The sequence below is a fragment of the Oreochromis niloticus genome, linkage group LG23 (genome assembly GCF_001858045.2).
Source record: "Oreochromis niloticus isolate F11D_XX linkage group LG23, O_niloticus_UMD_NMBU, whole genome shotgun sequence".
Classification (NCBI taxonomy): domain Eukaryota; kingdom Metazoa; phylum Chordata; class Actinopteri; order Cichliformes; family Cichlidae; genus Oreochromis; species Oreochromis niloticus.
In genome coordinates this window covers 27884242-27907151 of record NC_031986.2, presented here as the reverse complement: position 1 = coordinate 27907151, position 22910 = coordinate 27884242, and the positions used below count along the sequence as shown (strand labels likewise).

Below are 22910 nucleotides of genomic sequence, written 5' to 3'. Positions count from 1 at the left end.
CTTAATTACAGCCACATTAGCTCCACAGTGGTTTATAAGAAAGTGAATCATTCTCGGGATATGTGTTTTGATGGTGAGAGATAGCGAACCACTGATCATTCTATTCAGAGATATGGAGCCAGCGAGGAAGAGTGGAGGCTCTGTCGTGTGGAGTATTTTGAGTTGATTTTGGTCAGTCGGATGGGTTTGCCAGCTTTGTCTTCTTGTTGTTTCCTTTTGTTTTGTATGTGTTTATTTTATCTGAAAACGTGAAAAACTTAAAATGTCTTAGCAAAACATAAATCTGCTTTTCATAATATAAATATCATTAAATAACTTTAGAAAGACTTCCATTCTCATTAAATTAAGGATGACTCATTAACACACATTAGCTCTGTGGGACCCAGGAAGACCGTATACTTGCATCCCTACCAACTTGCATTTCAGTTTCTCCAGCATCTTCTGTTCCATGTGAGAGGATTTTCTCTTATCTCCAAGAGAAAAAAAAAACAGACTCGGCCATCGCACAGTGGAACAAATTCGCTTCTTAAAAGAAATAAAAAAGGGTTACCTTAAATGCAGCATGTTTTTACTTTACGCGTTCATAAGCATTCTCCCTTTCCAGTTCACAATAAATTCGACCCCCAGGTCAAAAACACGTATAAGAGAATTTGCCTAATATGATGTTATTTATACCTGTCCAGCTGCCCAGTGATTAATTGCATAAGTGCACGGAGGCAGGACCTCACAGCAGAAGCATACTCCATAATGTGTTGTACATTATTATATGCATATTATATGTATTTTTCATCTGTTGTATTTACCAACATCAACAAGTCACAAGCAAAGAAAGACCTGACCATGGAGCATGTTTAAACAAGGAAAGCTTATTGATCAAAATGATTTATTAAAGAAATAAACATAACAAATTTTTCACCCCGACCAAGTCTCTGACCCCGCCTCCCCCCTCCTTATTTCATGGTTTGGTTTGATCCAGGTGAACGCGAGGTATAACGGTGGGATGGCTCTGTCGATCTCACGTGCTGCACCATAATGTTTAATATTTAGTATTTACTGTCATATTCCCATATATCATTGTGATCTTGTTTATTACTCTTGTCTTCTTCTGTTTGCTTTCTTTTTTCTTTCTCAACAGGTGATCCAGGTGATCGATATGTATTTTTTTTTTGTCTGCTTATTCTGTTGGTTTTTGTTTTTTGCCCCTTTTCCCCGTCCCTCTTCTCAGGTTTTTTTTTCTTTCCCTCTTTCTTTCTCCCCTTTCTTTCCACCAGTCAAGTCTGTCCCGTATTCAGCAAGTGAAAATAAAATAAACAATAAAAGGTGAATCAGATGGACCATTACGGCAAGGCTGGGATGGTCCATTTGGTAAAGTAAATCCGTTGGGCATCTTTCTTCGCCTTTAGACAATAATTCTGATGGCAAAAGAACCAAACGGGACAGGTTAAAAAAACAAAACAAAAAAACGGTGGGATGGCTCCGATAAAAGTGAAGTCTGCGTAAAAAAAAGGAACTCACAACGAAGCCGGCATTAAATACACTGTTAGCCTTTGCAGTAATTTCCATAGCTTAGTACTGCAAAATCAACAGTAAAAAACTCTAAAGGATGTTTGCAGTTTAGTACTGTAATTTGCAAGTAATTGTGGGAAAATTCCATGAGATTACATTATTTTTACGGTAACTCACCATACTCATGGAAACAGCTGTAAAATACAGCAAATGTAACAATTGGTGATGTTACTGAGATTATACTATTACACCATCGGGATTTCTGTTGTTTTCTACTGTAGATCTAAGAGTAATTACCTAAATCCTCATTCAGAGTGTATTACTATAAAATGCAATTCATTGTGAGAGTAGTATCACATGTAAACTACAATATACAGCATCATTTTTAACTTGAGTAAGTTGCAGCTACACTATTTGAAGCATTTGAAGTATAACTGAAGTATACTAAGAAGTACAACAAAATACCCAGCAAGCATTGCAGTGCTTTAACTGTAAAATTAAAATAACTATGAAACAAATAATTGATGTTTTAAACAAGAATTTGTCACAAATTCTTGTGTAATGTCTTTTACCTTCTGAACAGAGTAAGTGGGATAAAAAAAAATTTTTAAACCGTGAGTGAAAAGGGTTAATAGTTAATAAACCTCAACTCTCAAATCATTTTCTCACCTGTTTGCAATATAATTCTGGTACGTGAACTATGAGTGTAGTTCTCTGCAAAGGAAGCCTTCTGATAGTTGGAACTATTATCTGACTGTGTGGGGAATGGAGTGATTAGTTACATGTGAAAAATATGTTTCAACTGGATTTTAATTACTATGTTTCAACCAGAAGTAACTCAAATATAAACTAAAAAGTAAATCAATAGTATACTTGTAAGTTTAGTATTGTGTTAGAGTAGAGTATATTTTAAGTATACTCTTATAGACTGGAAAGGACATTATGCTAGTACAGTTATAGTGAAAAAAAGAGTACATCCAAAAGTTCATTTCAAGTAGACTTCTATATACTAAAACGGGGGCCAATGTAGGTAACGTATACTTAGACTGATTTCCTTTCTATATGTTACATTTAGAGTAATGTTTAAAAGTTACTTCATTTAGCAGGGTGTAGTTTTTTTTCTCTTCTTATTCTTTTTTATACTGGAACTTCATTTTTTCTGTATAAGGTGGTATTTTTAAGACACCTCTGCCTAACTACAGTGAACTAACCAGAAGTCTCGAAATATGCTCTGGTGGTCATTAAGTTCAGGTGTCACATCCATGAAACCTACACCACTAACCAGCATCAGTCCTACAACTTCACTCTCAAATTTAATAAATTCTGGGACAAGCAGAAACTGTATTTTTAGCGGTGCATTTTGTGGCAGGCCAGACTGCTATAAAATGCACTCTCCTTGTAGCACCACTTCATCTTGGCTCAGAAGAGATGTCCTGGATATACATGATAATGTAACACGGGTGTTTTTGTTTGTTCATGTTTAGCGCGTTGGGTTGTGTTTTTAAAGCGAATGTTACGTTTTTAAAGCGTGTTATGCGACAGGTGTGTGTAGCACTGGTTACACATCTCAATGGGAGAGCATTAGTCGAGACCACACCTTTACCTGACGTACAACGTGACGTATGGCGCACACTTTCAAAACAACAATGGCGGATAGAAGATATTGATCGAGGCGGCTAATGCTCCTTTCGCTGGTTGCCAACCACCATTAAATAACAAGAAGAAGAAAATATTGATCTGCTTTTCTTAGTTTTGCACGTTTAAGACGCAATTCAAACTCAAACAAAGCTGCAAAGCAGGAGAAAAACATGGCCATCAACTATTCTGTGCCACAGATCCAGTTCGCTGCAGCACACAGTGATGATGAGATGGTGGAAGAACAACAGAGACAATTCGGACCGTTAACATGTGCAACTTAGAAGTAGTCAGAGGTAACTGGATGGAGTTCAGTCAGGTTAAATGCACGGTTGATTGGATTATATCTGAAGATCGTATACTATTCGTGACAACTCTGCTAGACTCCAAATTGCTCGTCCATGAGGGATTATCTCAAAAGTAAATGAAACAACTAAACTTGACACTTTTTCCCTAAAACGGACTGACATGGGAAACATTAAAGTTGGATTGACACCAGCTAATCAGTCTGAAGGTAAGTGTTTTTTCACTTATTCGAGAGAAGTCAGAAATGCGTTCTTATTACTGTTGGTTTTGACTTTTAAGCTACCCTGCCAGGTTATTTTCATTCAAATGCTAAGACAAAATGTCAATATCTATGAATGTGGAGACTCAAAAGACTAGTTAGGTAATAGTTGCCGATGGATTTATGAGACTTGATAGAAAGTTGGACGTTTGCAACAGGTGAATCGGTGAACTACCGAGGTTGCGCCCAAATGCTTAAAGCTGTTAGCTGGTCAGTGTTTTCAGGTGTGCTTGTACTACCTGTAATTTATTGCTTAATTGTTTACTAAATGTTTGAGGTGTGAAATAAACCGCAATGGCATTTGTAAACAAAATATGGGTGTGTGTGTTTGGAGGATGCGTTTGTGCGGGGGGGGGGGGGGGGGTTAGGTGGTGGGGGGCACGAACATTTTTCTTGTAAAACAAAGGGAGGCCTGGCAAAAAAAAGTTTGGGAACCACTGATCTAGACAGTGTGAAGAAGTGAAGTATTGAAATTATTTTATGTTGCATAATGACAACATGTTGCCCCTATACATTTAAGGACAAAGTTCAATGACCGCCACCTGCTGGATGGTGAGTGCAGAGGGGCGTGTAATTGTTGAGCTGGACAAAGAGAATATCTTTGCTGATGCGATGTCAGTCTTCTTTGGTTCATTCTATGTATTGAACCTGGAATACCAGGAGTCAGCGTGTGCAACATTGGAACTAATTCAGAGGTATGTTTGAACAGTTAGCTAATAGTGATAGATGATGAATAAATTATCCCTAAGTAACACAACTCAATGTATGTTACTATTTATTGTGGCATGCTTTAAGGTTTTTTGTAAGGATAAACCCTGATGAGGGAACAAAATGTACCTCCAAGGTTGGGACAAGCAGAAAGACTGGGACCACTGTGAAGCGAAAGGTTGTTCACATTAACCGTCATGTCACAACTTTCCTCCAGTGGCTTAATGAATTTGAGTGGAAAACTTCAAATTAGGTAACTGTTTTTGCCATTTTTAGTGAATTTCTTGTATAATTTAAGTGACCAATGTGTTGTTACCTGTGTCTCCACAGATGATCCATGGCCCATGCTTTCTGGACATTTACACAAGACGAACATCAATGGAGACAAGCTCTCTCGCCATCTTGCAAGACGCTGTCTCTGTCCAATAGGTTTTTTGAGTGCAACAGTTTTGATTTTTTTTTTCCTTCTTTTACCCGTTTGTTAAAAATTATTTCAGCTACTTACACTTTAATTGTCACATGTATTGGCTCACCCTACAAATCAATTAACTCAGTCCACAAAGCAAGATCAGGGTTCAGTGCAGGTCAGTCAAGTTCCTTCACACCACACACCCTCATCCATGTCCTTGTGGACCTGGCTTTGTGCATTGATTTGGTGGTGTGAGCCAGTATTTTGGACAAAGTGTGTATAGAGGCAGAAGTGTGGGGCTTGATATTATATTCATTACAATTCAGTTTATTTGTATGGTGCCAACAAAATGAATGCCAAGGCACTTCACATTGTAGGTTTAAGACCCTACAAAATATAACTAAGAAAACCCAACACTTGAGCATATGTTGTCTGCCATGATATGGATATGACATAATATTGTTATTGTTTGTACAACCATCTGAGAAAATAATGGATTACATGGTTTAGTAACAACAAGTGCTTCCTCAATCAAAATATGTTTTCAGTTCTTTTCAGTTCAGGGAAAAATCAGAACAGAAATAAAAAGTGGTGTAAAGCACATGAATTATTTTGTGTGTGTGTGTGTGTGTGTGTGTGTGTATCTATCTCGATCAATCGATCTTTAGTGGGTATATATATGTTTTTATATAAATATAAATAAATAAATGGTACCTTTTTTTTTAATACAATACAATTTTTTTTTGAACCCTCCAGTCTCTTACAGTATGTTACTGTTTCCTTAAATTACGGTAAATTACGACGTGTTAAACAGTAAATGACCGCCTGTAGGAACACGGTATCCTCTAGCAGAGATGAATATTTTTGGTACTGATGATGCGTGATAACGGTAAGTTACTGGTTAATATATTGCAGTTTATTACCTTGTAGCGGGCTTACAGTGACATACCGTGAATAAACGGTAGTATACCAATTTCTTAATCACAGTATGATGTTACTTTGTTGACGTAATTTACGACATAACGACATAACGGTATCTCACTGGCGACAGTGACGCCAGTGAGATACCGTAAAAAAAGCTACGGTGCGTTACCATAATTTGTCCAAGAGTATTATACCACAACAGCAAAAAACGGTATCATCCTGCAGAACGGTAAGCTACCGTAATACGGCGTCACGGTATGACGCTGGCAACAGTGACGCCAGTATGTTACCGTAAAGTGGAGATGAAAAGTCTAACAGTGTACTTTCCCAGTGTTAGCTAGCTTACTTTCTAACAGAAAATAGTGTGTTTGTGATATTTTAGCCAACATGTAAGATCCTTTGTACTTGTGTATACTAAATCACTATCACTAAAGTTGGTATGTCTGCGGACCTTGTGCCAGGCAACACGGCATCTGGCTCAGGTTTACCTGTGCCACTTCCACCTCCCCACACCCAAAATCCGCACACTGAACCAGCCCTACTGATATCTGAAGAACAACATGAGTTTTCTTATATAAAAAATGTGTTTACTTTGTAATAATAATACATTTTCATTGTAACCCACATAGCTGGCTATACTTTGTCTGAAAATTGGTATCAGAAACATTACTTAAGTTATATTTGCCAATACTTAACATTATAAATACAAACATTTAACCAGTAAAAAATACCATTACCCCATTTTGTACTTTACTTACATTCAAACAGTTATCATATATTTAGTCTGTATTTCTATTTGGTGTAAGGTACCTATGAGTGTAAAAATAAATAAATCATCAAGTGATCATTAAAGATATTAAAATGCTTGCACATATCTCATCAATCTCATCTGGGGAATGGCTGCAATCACAGCATTGTAAGATGATGAAAGATGTACCCTTAGGCCCCCTCCTCGATTCAGAGATGTTCTTTCCCTTTTCATATAAATGGCCTCCTTGACTCCGCGCTCAAACCAGCGTTCTTCCCTGTCCAGGATGTGTACATCCTCATCATTGAAAGAGTCTCCGCTGGCCTGTATCTGGCATTTTTTGCCATCTTACAATGCTGTGATTGCAGCCATTCCCCAACTCTCTGTGAATGGTACTCATGGCCATTGATCAGTGTTCTTTGATCAATGGGTTTTGGTCAGTGGTTGTTGATCAATGGTCATGAGAATTTGCATAATTATGATTAAGGAACTGACCTCCCAGCCCATTGTTTCTTCAGTGGGCTGGTTTCAGTCATTATGCAAATGTACTGGTTATAAGATTGGGGAAACCTGCAGTCAGCTGAGACTGAAGAAGTCACTTGGATGAGTGACGAAACGTTTCTCCCACAAAATGCTACGTCCAGATGAACAGATTCAACTTTTGGAGATGGTCAGTAAAGTATCTTTATAATAATGATGATCACAGAGTGTCTCCACCTGCTGGCCAAAATAATAATTGAAAATAATGATCTTTATCCTCAGCCTTTACTTGTCTCTAGTCTCATAATGGTCATTATCATTTTTATACTTTTAACTTTTTGTGAAACCATCATTTACATAAAGATGCAGTTTGTACTATTATATGTCAATTAGAGCATGCATCTCTTTGAAAACTTTGAAATTAGATTAAAATTAATTTCTGCTTCAAATGTTCTCAAAAACATATTTCCCTCGGTTACTTTTGTACTTGCACGGTAAATTAACGATTAATAGGCATGTGTGCAGCTGTGTATTGCTTGCACTGATCAGATGTGACATTCTGAACACTAATAAGTTATGTGAATAACAGTAAATATCTCTTCATCATGGCACCTGCTAGTGAAATATATTAGGGAGAAAGTGAGCTTTTTGTCTTCAATGTTTACGTGTTAGAAGCAGAAAAAAGGGGTTTTAAGTTAGACAAGTGCTTAAATTTGATAGTTAGACCATTGAGTCAGAGCATCTCCAAAGCTGCAGCCCCTGCAGTGTGTTTCCAATCTGCACTGGGCAGTAGTTATCAAAAGTGGTCCAAGAAAGGAGCAGTGATGAACTAGCAATAGGGTCATGTAGCTGGCTTGTGTGGTCCGAACCAACACATGAAATGCTGTACCTCAAACTGCTGAATGAGTTACTGCTGGATCTGACAAAACAATGTCAGAATACACAGTGCACCACAGTTTGTTGCGTTTGGGGCCTCATAGCAGCAGACCAGTCAGGGTGCCCGTGTGATTTTGTTTTTATTTGATGAAAGTAAAGAGCAGAGCTGGATTCAAGTTCAAGGTGAGACTGTTTGTCTTAGAGAGAAACAGTCCAGCAGGTGGCAGCATTGCAACACAGACGCTCATATTCATGCACAACACAGAAAATTCTTTTCAGTTCAATGTGGTGCACAAAACTGAAAGCCTTTGAAACTTGGAGACATCTGAATGGAGTCTTGTGCTCTGTGAGTTCACACTAGTAGGAAAAAATATGGTAACTTAACCTGATAAAAATCTAAAACTAACCTTATATTAAGTTAAATTTTAGGACAGGACAAAATGTACCTTTGGACCAAACTATACTGACATGAGTTATGGTGTAGTAATGGTGTGTTATATTTTTGACTTTTGTAAACATGTCATTCAACGCCTCACTAATCTCTAAAAGCAGACAGGATTTAATGCTTTCTCTGTAAAATCTATTGTTTAAACTGTTAACATTATTTATGGTTCCTACAGTTTAATTATGTAAATTACATAATGCAGAATGCAAATAGAACTTGTAAATGCTGAATGTAAAAACTAAATAAGAACACATATAAGCAGACTGATCCCGGTATAGCACAACGAGCTCTACCAAACTGTTTCTACTAGCAAGTGGATGCTACCCACAACATTTAATGCAACAACACAGTTAGTTGCTGCAACAACTCCCATCAAGCACAAGTGTACAGGTCTTCTAGATAAGGTGATAAACATAAGAGGGCCTAATAACAAAATAAACAGATTACCATTCACAGAAGACTGCATCCAGTGTATGTTAAACATCCTGAATTTGCTTGTTGGGTTTGCTAATAGTAATTTCAGTGCAACATGAAGCTATTCTTTAGGAAGCATAAAGGTCACTCTGTCAAAGACGCCAATTTTCACATTTTTCACAAAGAAGGCAGATTGTTTGAAAGAGGGGTGAAAGAGGCCATCTATGTCCACTTTGAACGACTATCCGTGAACACAGTGGGTGGCTTACGACACCAACTGTCTGCCATCTATAATCTAGTGTTGAGATCCCTCCCAAGTGCATCAACCCTAACTCACATCTTGCATTTGGAGGCCTTAATAAGACACATGATAGGGTGTGGCCAGGTCATACAATGGTTTCAGCTGAAACTTCTGGTGGTAATGACACACCTTTTTTCAAACTTTGGCTCATGTGATGAGTCACATGAATGATAGCGTGTCAGTGATCTTCTTAAAAGCCAACTCCCACGAGGGCTTAAATACCCGGGACTGTCCACCATTTGGTTTTAAAACTGAAGAAGACTCTTGGATGAGAGTTGAATCATCTTCAAGAAACTTAAAGCAATCTAGTTGCTTTCTTTCCAGTCTCCTTCGAATGCATATTATGTGTATTAAAGAAAACGAACAAGATAAACATATGCATTAACTTTCTTTATTGTAATAACACGTATAATGTGTATTCATACATGCAGGTCTGTACTACAAAGGTTTGTACAATATTCACAGCTGATTACATCTTTGTTCTCAAATGCACACGTTTTCAGATGGAACAATATTTAAAGAAATCTAACACTGATACAACATCTATGTGGACTGCTTTGTGTCAAAGAAGAGAAAACTGACTTGTAGTTCAATGTTTTCTCACAGCCAGTTCTTGATTTTAGAGACAAGGACCCAAATCTACTGCAAGATTTTCTGCCATGCTTACCAAATGGATGGAGTTTCAGTTCACTTATCTCTGGAGTCTGGTTCTTGATGTCGTCAATCAGCACTGAGGGTGGGGGCAACATTATTTTAAAGCTTGCACCACCTCACATCTCCTTTAGGATACAGCCTAAAGTACTTCAAACACAACATTAATCTTGTAAAACTGTAAAATCTAATCATTGATGTCTTTATATTAATTTCTGGAGGGCAAATCTCCCCTAGGTGTTTTCAGACCTCCTCTGTACAGTTCCTGCAAACACACATACACACATAATCATGACTAACATACCACCACTGAGAGTAATAAGTTTGAGGATTGAATTATACTGTTTCATCCCTCCCATATCACATTGTTTCATGTATCTGTGTTTTCCCCATTAAGTTATCTAACTTCCAGTTTTATTTTGATCCTTTCACACACAGTGGTCACTACAGTGGACAGCTATTCAAAGGCTGTTTTCTTGTATTTGTGTCAGTGTTGATGACTTACTTGCATAAAAACCACTACACTGGACAGTGATGTGTCACTCCATACCCTGCCACCCACTGGTCGTTTAATGTTGCTATAGATGTATGACGTGTTTCATTGTAATATTTGTTATTTAACCCTGTCATGCATGAATTATGACAACCTCTATCATGATTTTTTTCTTAAGTATTATTATTCATCTTTTCATGCCTATAGATGAATTAAAAATAATTAAGAAAAAAATCCTGATAGAGGTTGTCATAATTCATGCATGAAGGGATTAAAAGTTATTTTTAAAAGTTTGAAGTGTTCTTGTGCTTTGCTTTTACTTTTGCTTCCCTTGTCTAATCTTCTGAGGTTTAGTTCAGCTGTGTTGTATTACCGTGGAAGCACTAGCTGGTCAGGCAGTGCACGTGTCCTTGTGCAGTTGAAAATAATCCACAAAGTCCGCTTGTAGTTGAAAACAAACATGCAAACATTTATTTCCACCGTCTTGAATTACAGTAATCTGTAATCTGAATGTTCCTGTTCACTGCCAAACACGGTAAGAAAAGTCTTTGACTCCACAGCAAGTTAAAAGCTCCGTTACTCCACAGTGCCGGTCGCGACCGCTCCCCCTGTGCATAATTACCATGTATTAAAGGATCAGTAGCCTACGTAAAAGTTAAATAAGGATAGAAAATACCATTTAGCGATCAAAATTACACTAAACAGAATTGTAAAGTAAAGACTGAAATTCCCCATTATCTTACACTGTATCCTCATCCAAAATAACTCAAATCAAATTATTAACAAACATACACTCTGTGAATTGTGAGTAAAGAGAAATTTAGACCTTTATCGTATATGTTGTTCTACACAACTGTCTCCTCTTCTCCACATTGCCCTTCTGTGTATATACAGTCAATGTCTCCTCTTTTTATCTGTCTGTTCTAGTCCCCAGCGATGGAATTGACAAGAATACTCCAAGGAGAAAATAACCTTTCTCTTAGTATTTGGCTATGAACACAAAGCCAAAAAAATAAAGATATAACCAACACAAAGAGACTTTAAAGCGATCACCACGGTGATTCTACGGTAGAAAGATGAGCAGGTAGAAACAGAAGCTGCAGCCTGACTGTTCATCTTTTTGTTACCTGATGAAGTTCAGCAGTGGCTGGCTTCACCGCAGCTCACAAATAACTGCTTAGTTGACCACGGTGCTGGGGTGGGGTCGACTTTAACTGAGCTTTCGCCTCACTCTGGGTTTTTGGCTAGCCCAAGTTGTGGTGGCAGCAAAACACAGTTGATTCTGTTCTGGATGCAGTTTGGCTTTAGCATTAGGGTCTCGTCCTTTTGAACAAAAAAAAAAGTCCATATTCTTCTGTAAAGTGCCCTGCTATTTTCATGATGACAACTGAAATCAGTTGATGTAGCCCAAGTGCAAGAACCAATGAGTGGATTGATAGGCAAGTAGACTAACGATTCAAATGAATTTAATTTGTCCCCTTCATGTTTTAGTGGTTATAGTTTCTTAGTTAGCCTTTCTGGACTATGTCTTTTATCTTTCTAGACTTTCCTGCAATCAGCCAAGAAACAACTCACTTTCATTTAAACTCTACTTGCATCTGTGCTTGTATCCACTCACCACTCAGTCTGCTTTTCCTGCAGACTGATACTGACAAATTACTTTATTTTGTGAAACATATTGTGGCTTTCTTTTGGTCTGGTTTGTGCATACACTTACATGAAAAAGTTTGTATTTTATTAATGGACTAAATGACCTCAGACGTGTTTCTTATTCAAAGCATTAAAATTGATCAGTTCTGTGGCTCTAAAATCAGAGAAATATGATGATAAAGTGTCTAAAAACATATTGAAGTGCCTCAGAAACTGCAGCTTTGTGATAAGAAGCCACTCAAGCCTTTTTATTGTAAGTCATACTGTAGTTTTGAGGAATGTCAACTTCATGATATCTGAAATAACTGCACGCTTCAGCCTGTTTAACAGGGCTGCTGATGTCTAACAGAGTTAAAACAGGAGTCTGTTCAAACATATAGAAAAATGTGACAGGATCGGAGTTGTCAGCTACAAGATGCAAAAATAAACCAACTAATAAATATTAAATATTTTACTCACTGCTGAAACACTGCAAAGTTCAAATGAAGCGTCAAGGCTTAAGCAGCTGAAACAGCTGAAGTCAAACATGTATAAATAAATGCATTTGAAAATGAGTTATAGGAGAACTGCTGCCTGAAAGGACTTTAACTGTCATGAAAGTGTAGTGAGGGAAAGTGACCGTTATTTTTTTTCTTTCATACAAATTAATTTGAAGAATCTGATAATTGCTAATACCACCAAACAGCCTGTTCCCAGCACAGCACAGATTCCAATACAAACTCCACATCCAGAGAAACTTAACACTGATGAGGAATCACACAGGACTTAGGTTAAAAAAAATTAGGCTAACTGAGACCAAATGGAGGTTAAAAGGTGGACAAAGTCACCATGACATTGTGTGTTGGTTTCTGAAGCAGAGCCATGGGAAGGGCCTTGAAGTTGGAGGTGCTGAAGTGCGTGCACATTTGAAAGTGGCAAACGGCTGGGGCAGGGGCTCAAACGTGCTACCACCTGGTGCCTTCGTCCATTCGTCTTGTTCCAATGTAATGTGTAAAATCAGGTAAAACACATTTATCAAGACTGATCAAAAAAGTCTTTCTATTAATTAATGCTTCAATCTCAAATATGATCAACATCTAGAGTGATGTTGGTGTTCTAGCTCTTTCACATTCATAGCAGGCTTGAGCCTTGGTGTTTCCTGGGCTGTTCACAGACATCCTGCCCAATTTCCTCTCATCTGAGGGTCACAGTTTGGGTCTTGTTCCAGACCTTGGCAAAGTGTCAACATATTAAGATGTGTCTTTAAAATGCTACGATACCTTTTAATTAATGAGCTCTCTCTCTCTCTCTTTCTGTATGTGTGTGTGCGATACGGTGTGTGTTACTATGCGAGTGTGTGTGTATGCTCGCACAGGGGAGGTCATGAGGTCACTCAGGAGCTTCCTGAGTTGACATTTCCCACGTAATACACCATAAAGTCAGTTTGGACTCAGGACTTCCTGAGCTGTTGGTGAACATAAAAGTACCATCACTCTTGACAAAATTACTTTTATCTACCATCATCTTTTTTCAAACCATGTGTTGTAATTATGTGTAGTGTTTGAACTTTGAACAGCTTTTTTACAAGAGGAGTAGTTCATACATTGGAATAAATGTCTTCTTTTTAATACTTTATAAATATGAAACTCAAAAACTCAAAAGATTTGAAGCGTTCAGGGACATAGTGAAAAAATATGTTTTTTTCATCATAAAGATTGTGATGTGAAGCATCAGCAGTACGTTAAAGTGTCCCTTCAGTAATACTGCTGGGAGAAAGAAGTATTGACACATTTTTTTTTAATAGATGACTTAAAACAGTAAACTCTAATATCAGGGGTGTCATGGTTCTGGGTCATTTTGACCCAGTGTTTTTGAGTTCTTGTGTTTTGGTGGTATTTTATATTGTGGTTTATGTTTTAGGTTCCTTAGTAGTCTTAAGTTTAGTCTGTTTTGAGTTCCTTATACTGCCCGTTTGGTTTCTTGTCCACTTGTGCTCCCTGTGTGTCTTTGTCCTTTGTGTCCCTTTCTGTGTGTCAGTGTCTATGTGGGTTTGTGTGTGTGTGTGTTTGTGTGTCTTGTTCCGCCTCCTTGTGTTTCATTCCATGTTCCCCCAGTCTATCATGTTTATCCATGTTCCCCAGTCCGTCTCTCTTTTCCCCTCTCTCTCGTGCTCCCTCGCTCCCTCTCTCGTCTGCCTTTCCTCCACTCCTGTGTCAAGCTCGTCTGTCAGTCTTGCATTCCACTGTTTCCTGTTTTATTGTGACAGTCTCGTATCAGCTGCGTTCCCCATGTGTTTCAATTTCCCTCATTACCCTCCCGTGTGTTTTAGTCCTCTGTCTCCATCTGTTCATTGTTGGATTGTCTGCTAATCACCCCTGTGTTTCCTTGGGTCATGAATACAGAAATTTCCAGTTTTTTCATGAATTTAGTTTCTCTCAGTTTAGGGTTTTTCTAGTTTTCTCCCAGGTTAATTTGTTGTTTATATTTATATTTGTTTTTGACTACAATAAAGGCTTGCTTTTTGTTCAGTCCTGCCTCTTGTGCTTTTGCATTTGGGTCCACACCGCTATTACACTCGGTCTGCAGCATCAGACCTTGAGAGTACGATCCAACCATGATGGACCCAGCAGACTGCAGCCTCTCTGTGTGGTTCTGAGAGGAAATAATACGGATTGTGGAGTCACTGTGAACCGAGTGGTTGGAGCTCCTCATGAAGGAAAACCATGAGGAAGTGACTTGCCAGTTACAAGGATGTTTCTTGGGTTTTCCCTGGTTGATGGAGTTGCTACACCCCCTGATGAGGGGGTCCCTTCTCACCACCCGGCATCTTTCTCCACAGCCGCAGCCCAGCCGTCTGGAGGTTTGTTCCCATGTCAAACTGGAATGAACAGGAATGTATGATTTCTAAGCGGGACAGTGTTGGTCAGGTTCTTGTTTCAGAACTTAACCTTTCCTGTGACCTTGGTGTTTCTGAGCAGAATGAATATTTCAATGATTTTGGTGTTTGTGAAGCTGACAGGAACACTGGTAAAATGATCTATTCAGAACTGGACGATGTTCAAGGTGACTTTCATGTTTTTGGGTAAACAGAACATATGACCGCTTTTTCTGTTCCAAAGCCAGATGCTGTGAAAGGCAATACTACATTCTTTGCTTCCAAGCTAGTTAAAAGTCTAAAATTGAGTGTTTCTAAGTTAACTGACCTGGTTACCTTTCGTGCGCCCAGTTTTTGTTTTACTGCTGGAAAAAGGACAATCTGTTTTCAGAGTCTTCTCCTCTGCTTCTCCATGTTCCTGTTCCCAGGGCAGCTGTGGTCCAGCCTTCCCCTGCACCTGTACCAGTGCCTCAGGTGGGAGTAGCTAGTGTCCAGTCTGCCCCGGCACCTATGCCAGTCCCCAGGGGGAGGCCAGCCAGAACACAGCAGACCTAAGACATCAGACTGTGACAAGGGTTTTTTTTTAAGTTTAAAGAATATAACTGGTAAGACAATCAGTTTTATTTCTCACGTCCATTTGTCATGTACGCTACTTTGCTCTGTGGACTGTAAACTTTTTTGAATTAATGAAATAAACTAATCTTTCACAGTCTGCATCTTTTACTGTTTTTCTGCTTTTGTTCTCTCCAAGTTTGACAAAAACCCACAAACATCCAGAGTTAACTATAAGCTGCTTTTTTTCCTAGACACAATCAGCTCATGTCTGCATGAGAGCAGATCATTCTGATGCACTTGTAAGAAGACTTGATGAAAAACAAACTGACCCTGTAACTAATTGAAAAGCTGGTCACAGCAGAGTCGAGGGCTAATAAAAATAAGACCATGTGGTGTCCAGCGTGACTGCACATGCAGTGGGATATTCCAACACATTTGAAAGACTCATTGTGTAACTCAGAAGGCGACTCCCTAAAACGGAGGCAGAGAAGTTGTATGGTTCAGTCCTTGCTGGAAGTAAAACCTGTTGAAACCTTGATTCTGAGAGTCTGTGGTCATTTGCTTAAGTGTTACTATAAAGTGTAAAATCCACAGTTGGTTTATTACACATGGCCAGAGATGGGCAGTAACGCGTTACTGTAATCTGATTACTTTTTTCAAGTAATGAGTAATGTAAGGGATTACTATTGCAAAAACGGTAATTAGATTACCGTTACTTTCACGTAGGAACGCTGCGTTACTGCGTTACTAAAACCGTGATTTGTTGCGAGAATGTCTCATGACAGTGACGTAAGCGAGTGCGACGTTCATGACAACAGCTGTCTGCAGATCAACAATGGATAATATATCGAGTGCGGAGAGAGTATGAGCGTGCAGCGTTTAAAGCGTGGAAGTACTGACCTTACTTTGAGTTTGATTCCATAAAAAGTGACAAAAACATTAGTGTCCGTTGTGCGTGGGAAGAAAACTTCTTTTTACAGCGAAAAAACCCCTAAACTTCCAAGCAAGCAGCGAGTGCGCTATGACGTAATGTAACTCGCGGATTCTTCCACTGACCACCGCGGCACACCTGCACCAGGGTAAGCCTCCGCCTACCCCACTCCTGCTTTACAGGTGAAAATAGAGCAACAGGACTGCTGAGTCTTTGATTTTATTTATTTTCTGCTGTGTTTTACTTGTATCTATTTGAAAGAGTGAGTGTAAACACAAAAAAAATATTTTATTTTATGTGCTGGAATGTGCAGAAAATAGGTTTAAATGTTAAACAAATTTCTTCCAGTCAGAGAATGTTGCATATAATTAAGTTTTTGCTTGATGCATAAAGTTAAAAGATTTAAAGTTTTAAAAAGAGACGTTTCCATTTGATTACATTTTGTATGATGGATTATGCAGAAAAAGTAGAATTGGGCTGAAAGATCTATCGTTTTATCACCTATTCAGGTTGTAAATCGTGTTTTTAAAAAGTAACTAAGTAACTAAGTAATTAATTACTTTTGAAAATAAGTAATCAGTAAAGTAACGAGATTACTTTTTGGGGGAAGTAATCAGTAATTAGTAACTGATTACTTTTTTCAAGTAACTTGACCAACACTGCACATGGCCAGAAGTGCAAGTCACCCTTAACTGATGCAGCCTCACACACACATTTTTGAAGTTTTTGTGTACAATGGTTTAGCTACAAATGTAATTTCCAATTTTGGATTAAGATCACTCCATCTGCTTTCTTAACTAAGCATGTCACGTCTTTATTAAGTTCTTATTTATAAATGTCTACACAATAATAGACACCATGTGCTCTGTGACATTATGGCCTTCTACTTCTCTTCTACTCACAACCTCGTGTTTCCATTAGTTTGCATATTACATGCCCAACCTTTCAGGTTGTTATGAATGGCTCATATTTCTACCAATTTGTTATTCAAAAGCGAACCACGTGCCGTTTTTATTTTCTGTATGATGGAATGACTTAAGACACAAGTTATTTAAACAGTTAAAAAGGCGTGATGGCCATAGTACTTGATGTGGGTTAAATATGTTTCTGAATGTAAAATTGTAAAGAACTTTTGGATGGGATACAACATTTTGTTACCTCACAGTTACCTCAGAACCTGCTGAATCATCCCTCTCTCATACTGTTAGATGTATGTAAGGTCTTTGTAAAACTTCCACAGTACTCCCACTTAAGTAAGTAACCAAACACATAAATTCACTCTTGCCAATAATAAACAATCTGATTGTTTCTTCAAAAAGTAGCACAAACAAATAACTGACTCAACAATGATAAGTAGAACTAGGCTGATATTCAAGCAGACAATAATTTAAAGTTTTTTTGCTTATACAGAGTCAGAAATTTATGTTTAATGATTCAGCAAGACCTGTGGATTCAACGCATGTGCATTCAAATTTTGGAACAGGCCCAACATGGTCAATATTTAATGGTTTTTAACTGCTCTCAATAGTCATTTTATGACTTCAATATTTCCAGCTTATAAGGATACCGGTAGGCTTTAAACGTCCACTTTGTCTGCAATGACAGAATCAAACTTCAGAGCATTGTTTCTTTTACTAAAATTCAACATTTTTGGATGAAAATTTGGCTGTTTTTTTTATTTCACTGTAACAATCCCAGAATGCCATTTATTTAGGATTTTAGTTTTTTATGCTTTTGGAGCGAGGGTATCTAATACACACATTGTCACTGTGTTTTATACCACCAGTTTTTAAAAGAGCACACAGGGGTCGGGTTTGAAATTTCACACAGCTTTATTAATTTGTTTAAACGGACCAACACAATGCAGAGTCTGAGAGGCTCTACCCACTCGCAGGGGGTCACCTATAAACACGAGGGGGGTAGGTTTGTGGCATGCGCTCATAGAGAACCGTTATAGGTTAAAGATGAGGACTTACCCTATGTACCCACGTAATCTGTTTTGGTCCTGTATCGTGATGAGTTGGAAGTAACAATTTTACTTTTTTTTTGTATGTAAATAATCTTGATGTCGTGCGACGGGATTGTGTTCTTCAATTTAATTTACAATGCACCAAATTACTACAACAGACAGCTCAAGGCAATGCCATTAAGAGTAAGGATTTTGTTAAACACCATGTTTTTAAGATTTTCATGGCCGAGTACAATAACCTCAGTTTTATCTGAATTTAGAAGCAGAAAATTACAGGTGTTTATGTGTCTAAGACATCCCTGCAGTTTCACTAATAAAAGTGGGTATCAATTACATGGCAGTGAAAATGGATGCTATGCCTTATAATGATACTGCCAAAGGGAAGCATTTATAATGTAAACAGAATTGGTCCTAGCAAAGAACCCTGTAGAACTCCATAATTAACTTCAGTGTGTGAAGTGGACTCTCCATTTAATAAATAATAATAACTGTCATAAAATATTATGATCAACAGTACTGAACGCTGCAGTTAGGTCCAGCGGGAAAGATTTCAACATTTCAATATGAGGCTGAAAACTGATTAAATTAATGTCTGATTATCTTTTCTGTGTTTCTTCAAGTTTGTAATGCTGAACATATTAAAGGATGATTTAAGGCTGTTTGGGACTGAAGGTTCACTGGAACAGTTTAATTAGACACACGTTTACTGTTTTTCATCAGATTCTTGCTTCCATCACTGGTTTGTTCAATATAAAAATTATATCAGATAAGAAAATAGACCCTGTGTAGTTTAAAACTTTAATCAAACTGAAATGTTGCTGAACATTGATGGACATATCTTTTAATCTCATCAACAAAATCCTTAAACATCTAAATGTGCCATTTACCATCTTGTAAAAATGTTCCCTCTGCTTCTGTTGCACATCTCCCCTGACTCTCTCTTCGTCACCTCTCCTGTGGACCCAGTCTGACGCTCTGGACCCCCCTGCCTCCCTAAACTGGTGTGTTTAAATCTCTCTTGCTCTGTTGTGAACTTCACACGAAGTTTGTTGTAACAAAATCTAACTGATGCAGATCTCCTTAGAAAAATACACACTCGTGAAAAAAAAATAAAAACAAACTGCTCAAAGTAAAAGCAGAGCCCTCCCTTTGCCTGTGTGCTCTCTTAAAAGCTGGTAGTACAAAACACAGTAACAACTCATTCCAAAGGGTGGGGCAACGTCTCACAAAAGGTTCACCCGAAACCTTGGATGATTGGACCAACACCCGTTTCAAACCTTGGCTCAAGTGATTAGGCAGAGGATCAATAGGGGGCTCAAAATCTGGGACTCTCCACCAATTGTTCTTAGAACTGAAGATGCTTTTTGGATGAGAAGTGAAACATCTTCAAGCAACCCCACACGTCATCCAGACTCCAGTCCAGACGCTTTTCTTTCCAAGCTCCTTACACTATGATGAACCTGCAAAGACATAATCTTGTATCGTTTTAACACATTTTCTCTCTCTCTCTCTCTCTCTGTCTCTCTCTCATGCACACACACACAAAAGTAGACTTTTTGTCTCAAAAGTAAACTTTTTTTGCTTAAAATTACAACAAAACACAATTATAAATTATTGCTCCTTACCCTAATTAAATTTCTATCACATATCTCAAAGATGTTATAAATATTATAACTTTATGGCATGGTATAAAAGTTCTGAATGTCATAAATTTTTCTTACTGCCAATCATAAATCATAGGGCTGTTACGCATTCTTTGACACAAAGTATTTCACATCACCCTCTTCTGGAATTTAATTTTCACAGTGATTTCAATAAAATATAAGACGAAGTCTTTGTTTAGTGCAGCCGTTCACCTCAGCACATGTCCAGTACATATGAGACATACTTTAATTATACAGTCACGTGACTCTATGCAGTACTGTGAAAAACTTAAGCACATCCCATAATTCAGGAGCCCAGGACTTAAAGTTAATGTTTTCTGTGTTCTGTGTTTATAACATGGTTAACAAAGAAAACCAATTTTCTGCCAGTTCTCTGTGTTGGAAAATGTACAAGTGGTAAATATTACAAGCACTAAAAATTATACGCCACAGCATCCTCTTTGTGTTGGTTTAGGACTGGTAATGTCTCGCAGTCACAGAGGGGCTTGTGCATGATTGAGCTTTGTGCTTCATCCTCTGTCTGTGATTTAACTTCAGTGTTTTCTTTAACTTATTCTCTTTGTAATCCTGAAGGACCCGACACAACTCAGAAAACTCACTTTCAGCCTTTTTATTTTGTTCACACTGTTTCTGTGATTGGTGCTTCTTATAGTACGGCACTTTGCAGCACTCCCAGTTCCGGCTCTCTGCTGCAGCTACTCCTCCTCCTCCTCTTCGGCCTGACCACTACTGAAATAGGGAAGGCATGATTAGAAGATTCTCACCAGCTGCGAAACCCTGCCTTCCCTACCACGACGCCATGAACCTACTGCTCTACGCCTTCCCTGCAGCCAAACCACCAACCTCACCCCACCACACTCTTATGTCACCTTCAACCAATAATGATGACACTCAAATATTTGCATTTAGGAAAACACAGCAAAAATGGAATCCATCTTTGAACGTACTTCACATATCATGTTTTTGTCACATCATTTTAGGCTAAATTTCATAACATATTTACTGTACATAAGAATGAAAATTAAGTTAGCAAGCAACCGAGTATACTCACAGGCTAGTGAATAATCATTGTGAATGTAGAGAACAAAGTTTCCATTCTGTCACACACAAACACACAAATGGAAATAAACTAATTTGGCTGAATAACAAAGTAAGGTTAATGGAGAAAAAATATGTCTACCGTAGCGACACTGAGGCACAGAAGGATTTGAATCATGTGAACTTAACATTCAAACTGGCTTATAGGGATCATGATGTTTGTAAAAACAAAACAAAACAAAAACACTTTAAAACACATCAGATCTCAGTGGTGAAACAAGTCATGCTGGATATCTAAAATAATATGGACGGGGTCATTTTTTAGCAATGAAAGGAAAGCTTTGTGGGATGGCATAAAGTAGGTGTAAAGAGGTTTTATGACCTCTTTAAACATGGTGAGTTTAAAGAGGTTTCATGACCTCTTTAAACATGGTGAGTTTAAAGAGGTTTTATGACCTCTTTAAACATGGTGAGTTTAAATCATTTGAATCCCTGAAGTCCCAGTATTCTATGTCAAATACTGAGTTTTATAAGTATTTGCAATTGAGACATTGTGTATTAAAAAATGGTAAATCATTACAAATCTCAACAGCCTCTTTTCGGTTCGAGAAATTTCTTCTGGATAACAGGGAGCATAAACATTTTATATCAAAGTTTTATCCAGAGATTTATGCCACAAGTGTGGACAAATTGGCATGGTTGAGAAAATCTTGGGGGATGTTGCTTAAATGTGAAATAGATATAGAGGCATGGGACAAAATCCTGCTCCTTCCATCTAAAATCTCTGTTTGTAACCGATTTAAAGAACTGCAGTACAAAATTTTGCACAATGTGTATATTTCTCCGTATATTTATAGCAAGTATAATATGGGAACATCTCCGAATTGTCTCAAGTGTAAGGCCAGAGTGGGCACTAGATTCCATTGCTTGTGGGAATGTGCTATTATTCAGTCATTTTGGAAAGAGGTCTGCACCAATATTAGTACAGCCATTGGTCATCAGGTGACAGAAAACCCATTAATGTGTTTATTGGGATCTATTCCTGTCTCACTGGTGCAACATGAGCATGTAATTCAGTCACTGTTAATGTTGGCCAGAAAAAGCATTATGTTGAGATGGGTGGGGGTTGAGCCTCCCTCCATTTCTCTATGGAAGTCGCTCATCATTGATGTTATGACTCTGATCAGGCTGGGACATTATATTGATGGCAGCTCCCGAATTTTTGTGGACAAATGGAAGAAACCACTGGAAGCACTGGGTGCTTGATTCTAATGGACAACAATTATGGACATAAAGTTCTCTGTGGACTCTGGAGAATGTATAATATTCTAATGCTGTGCAGTGTTACTATTTTGGATGTGAACACGTCTTGTATTTGTTGGGAAAAAAAAAGTTAAATAAAAGTCTTAAATAAATGAAAAAAAAGAAAAAAAGAAAATGATTACCCTACAGAGCTCTAAATTAAATGAAAACCCGCAAATCAAAGTAAGAAATGATAGAGCAGGCTAATGTATTTTACCGAAACTTCACTGCAGTAACTCAAAATGCTACTCGGTAGTTTGGCCTTCACATGCCTGTATGCATGTCTGGCAACATTGGGGCATGCTCATAATAAGATGATAGATGGTGTCCTGGGGAATCTCCTCCCAGATCTGGACCAGGGCATCACTGAGATCCTGGACAGTCTGAGATGCAAACTGACCCAAAACGTAATGTTCCAGAGGTATTCTGTGGGATTTAGATCAGCAGAGTATGGGGAGCAGTCAGTGGTATCAATCCCTTCATCCTGCAGAAACTGCCTGCATACTCTCACCACTGTACCCCACTGAACCAATGTAGGGTCTAACAGTGGGTCCAAAGATTTCATCTTGATTCAGAATGCAGTCAGGCTGCTGTTGCAAAGCCTGTAGCAAAGCCTGCAATTCTGCTAATCTATGATTTTTTGGTCAGAGACATTCAAACCAGTGGTCTGCTAGAGGTCATTTTGAAGCCCTGGCAGTGCTCACCCTGCTCAGCACTCCGGCTCTCATAGAGTCACTGTCCATTTCTGGAATCTCCTCCATGCTTTTGAGACTGTGCTGGAAAACACAGGAA

At 38.2% G+C, this 22910-nt stretch overlaps 1 long non-coding RNA gene across 1 annotated transcript; it reads left to right on the top strand.

Moving 5' to 3' along the window:
- Positions 1-4171: 4171 nt before the first annotated feature.
- On the top strand, positions 4172-4938 carry LOC112843958 (uncharacterized). The gene is made up of 2 exons (XR_003216524.1): positions 4172-4401; positions 4745-4938. It is a non-coding gene; the product is annotated as an uncharacterized LOC112843958 (long non-coding RNA).
- Positions 4939-22910: the final 17972 nt, after the last annotated feature.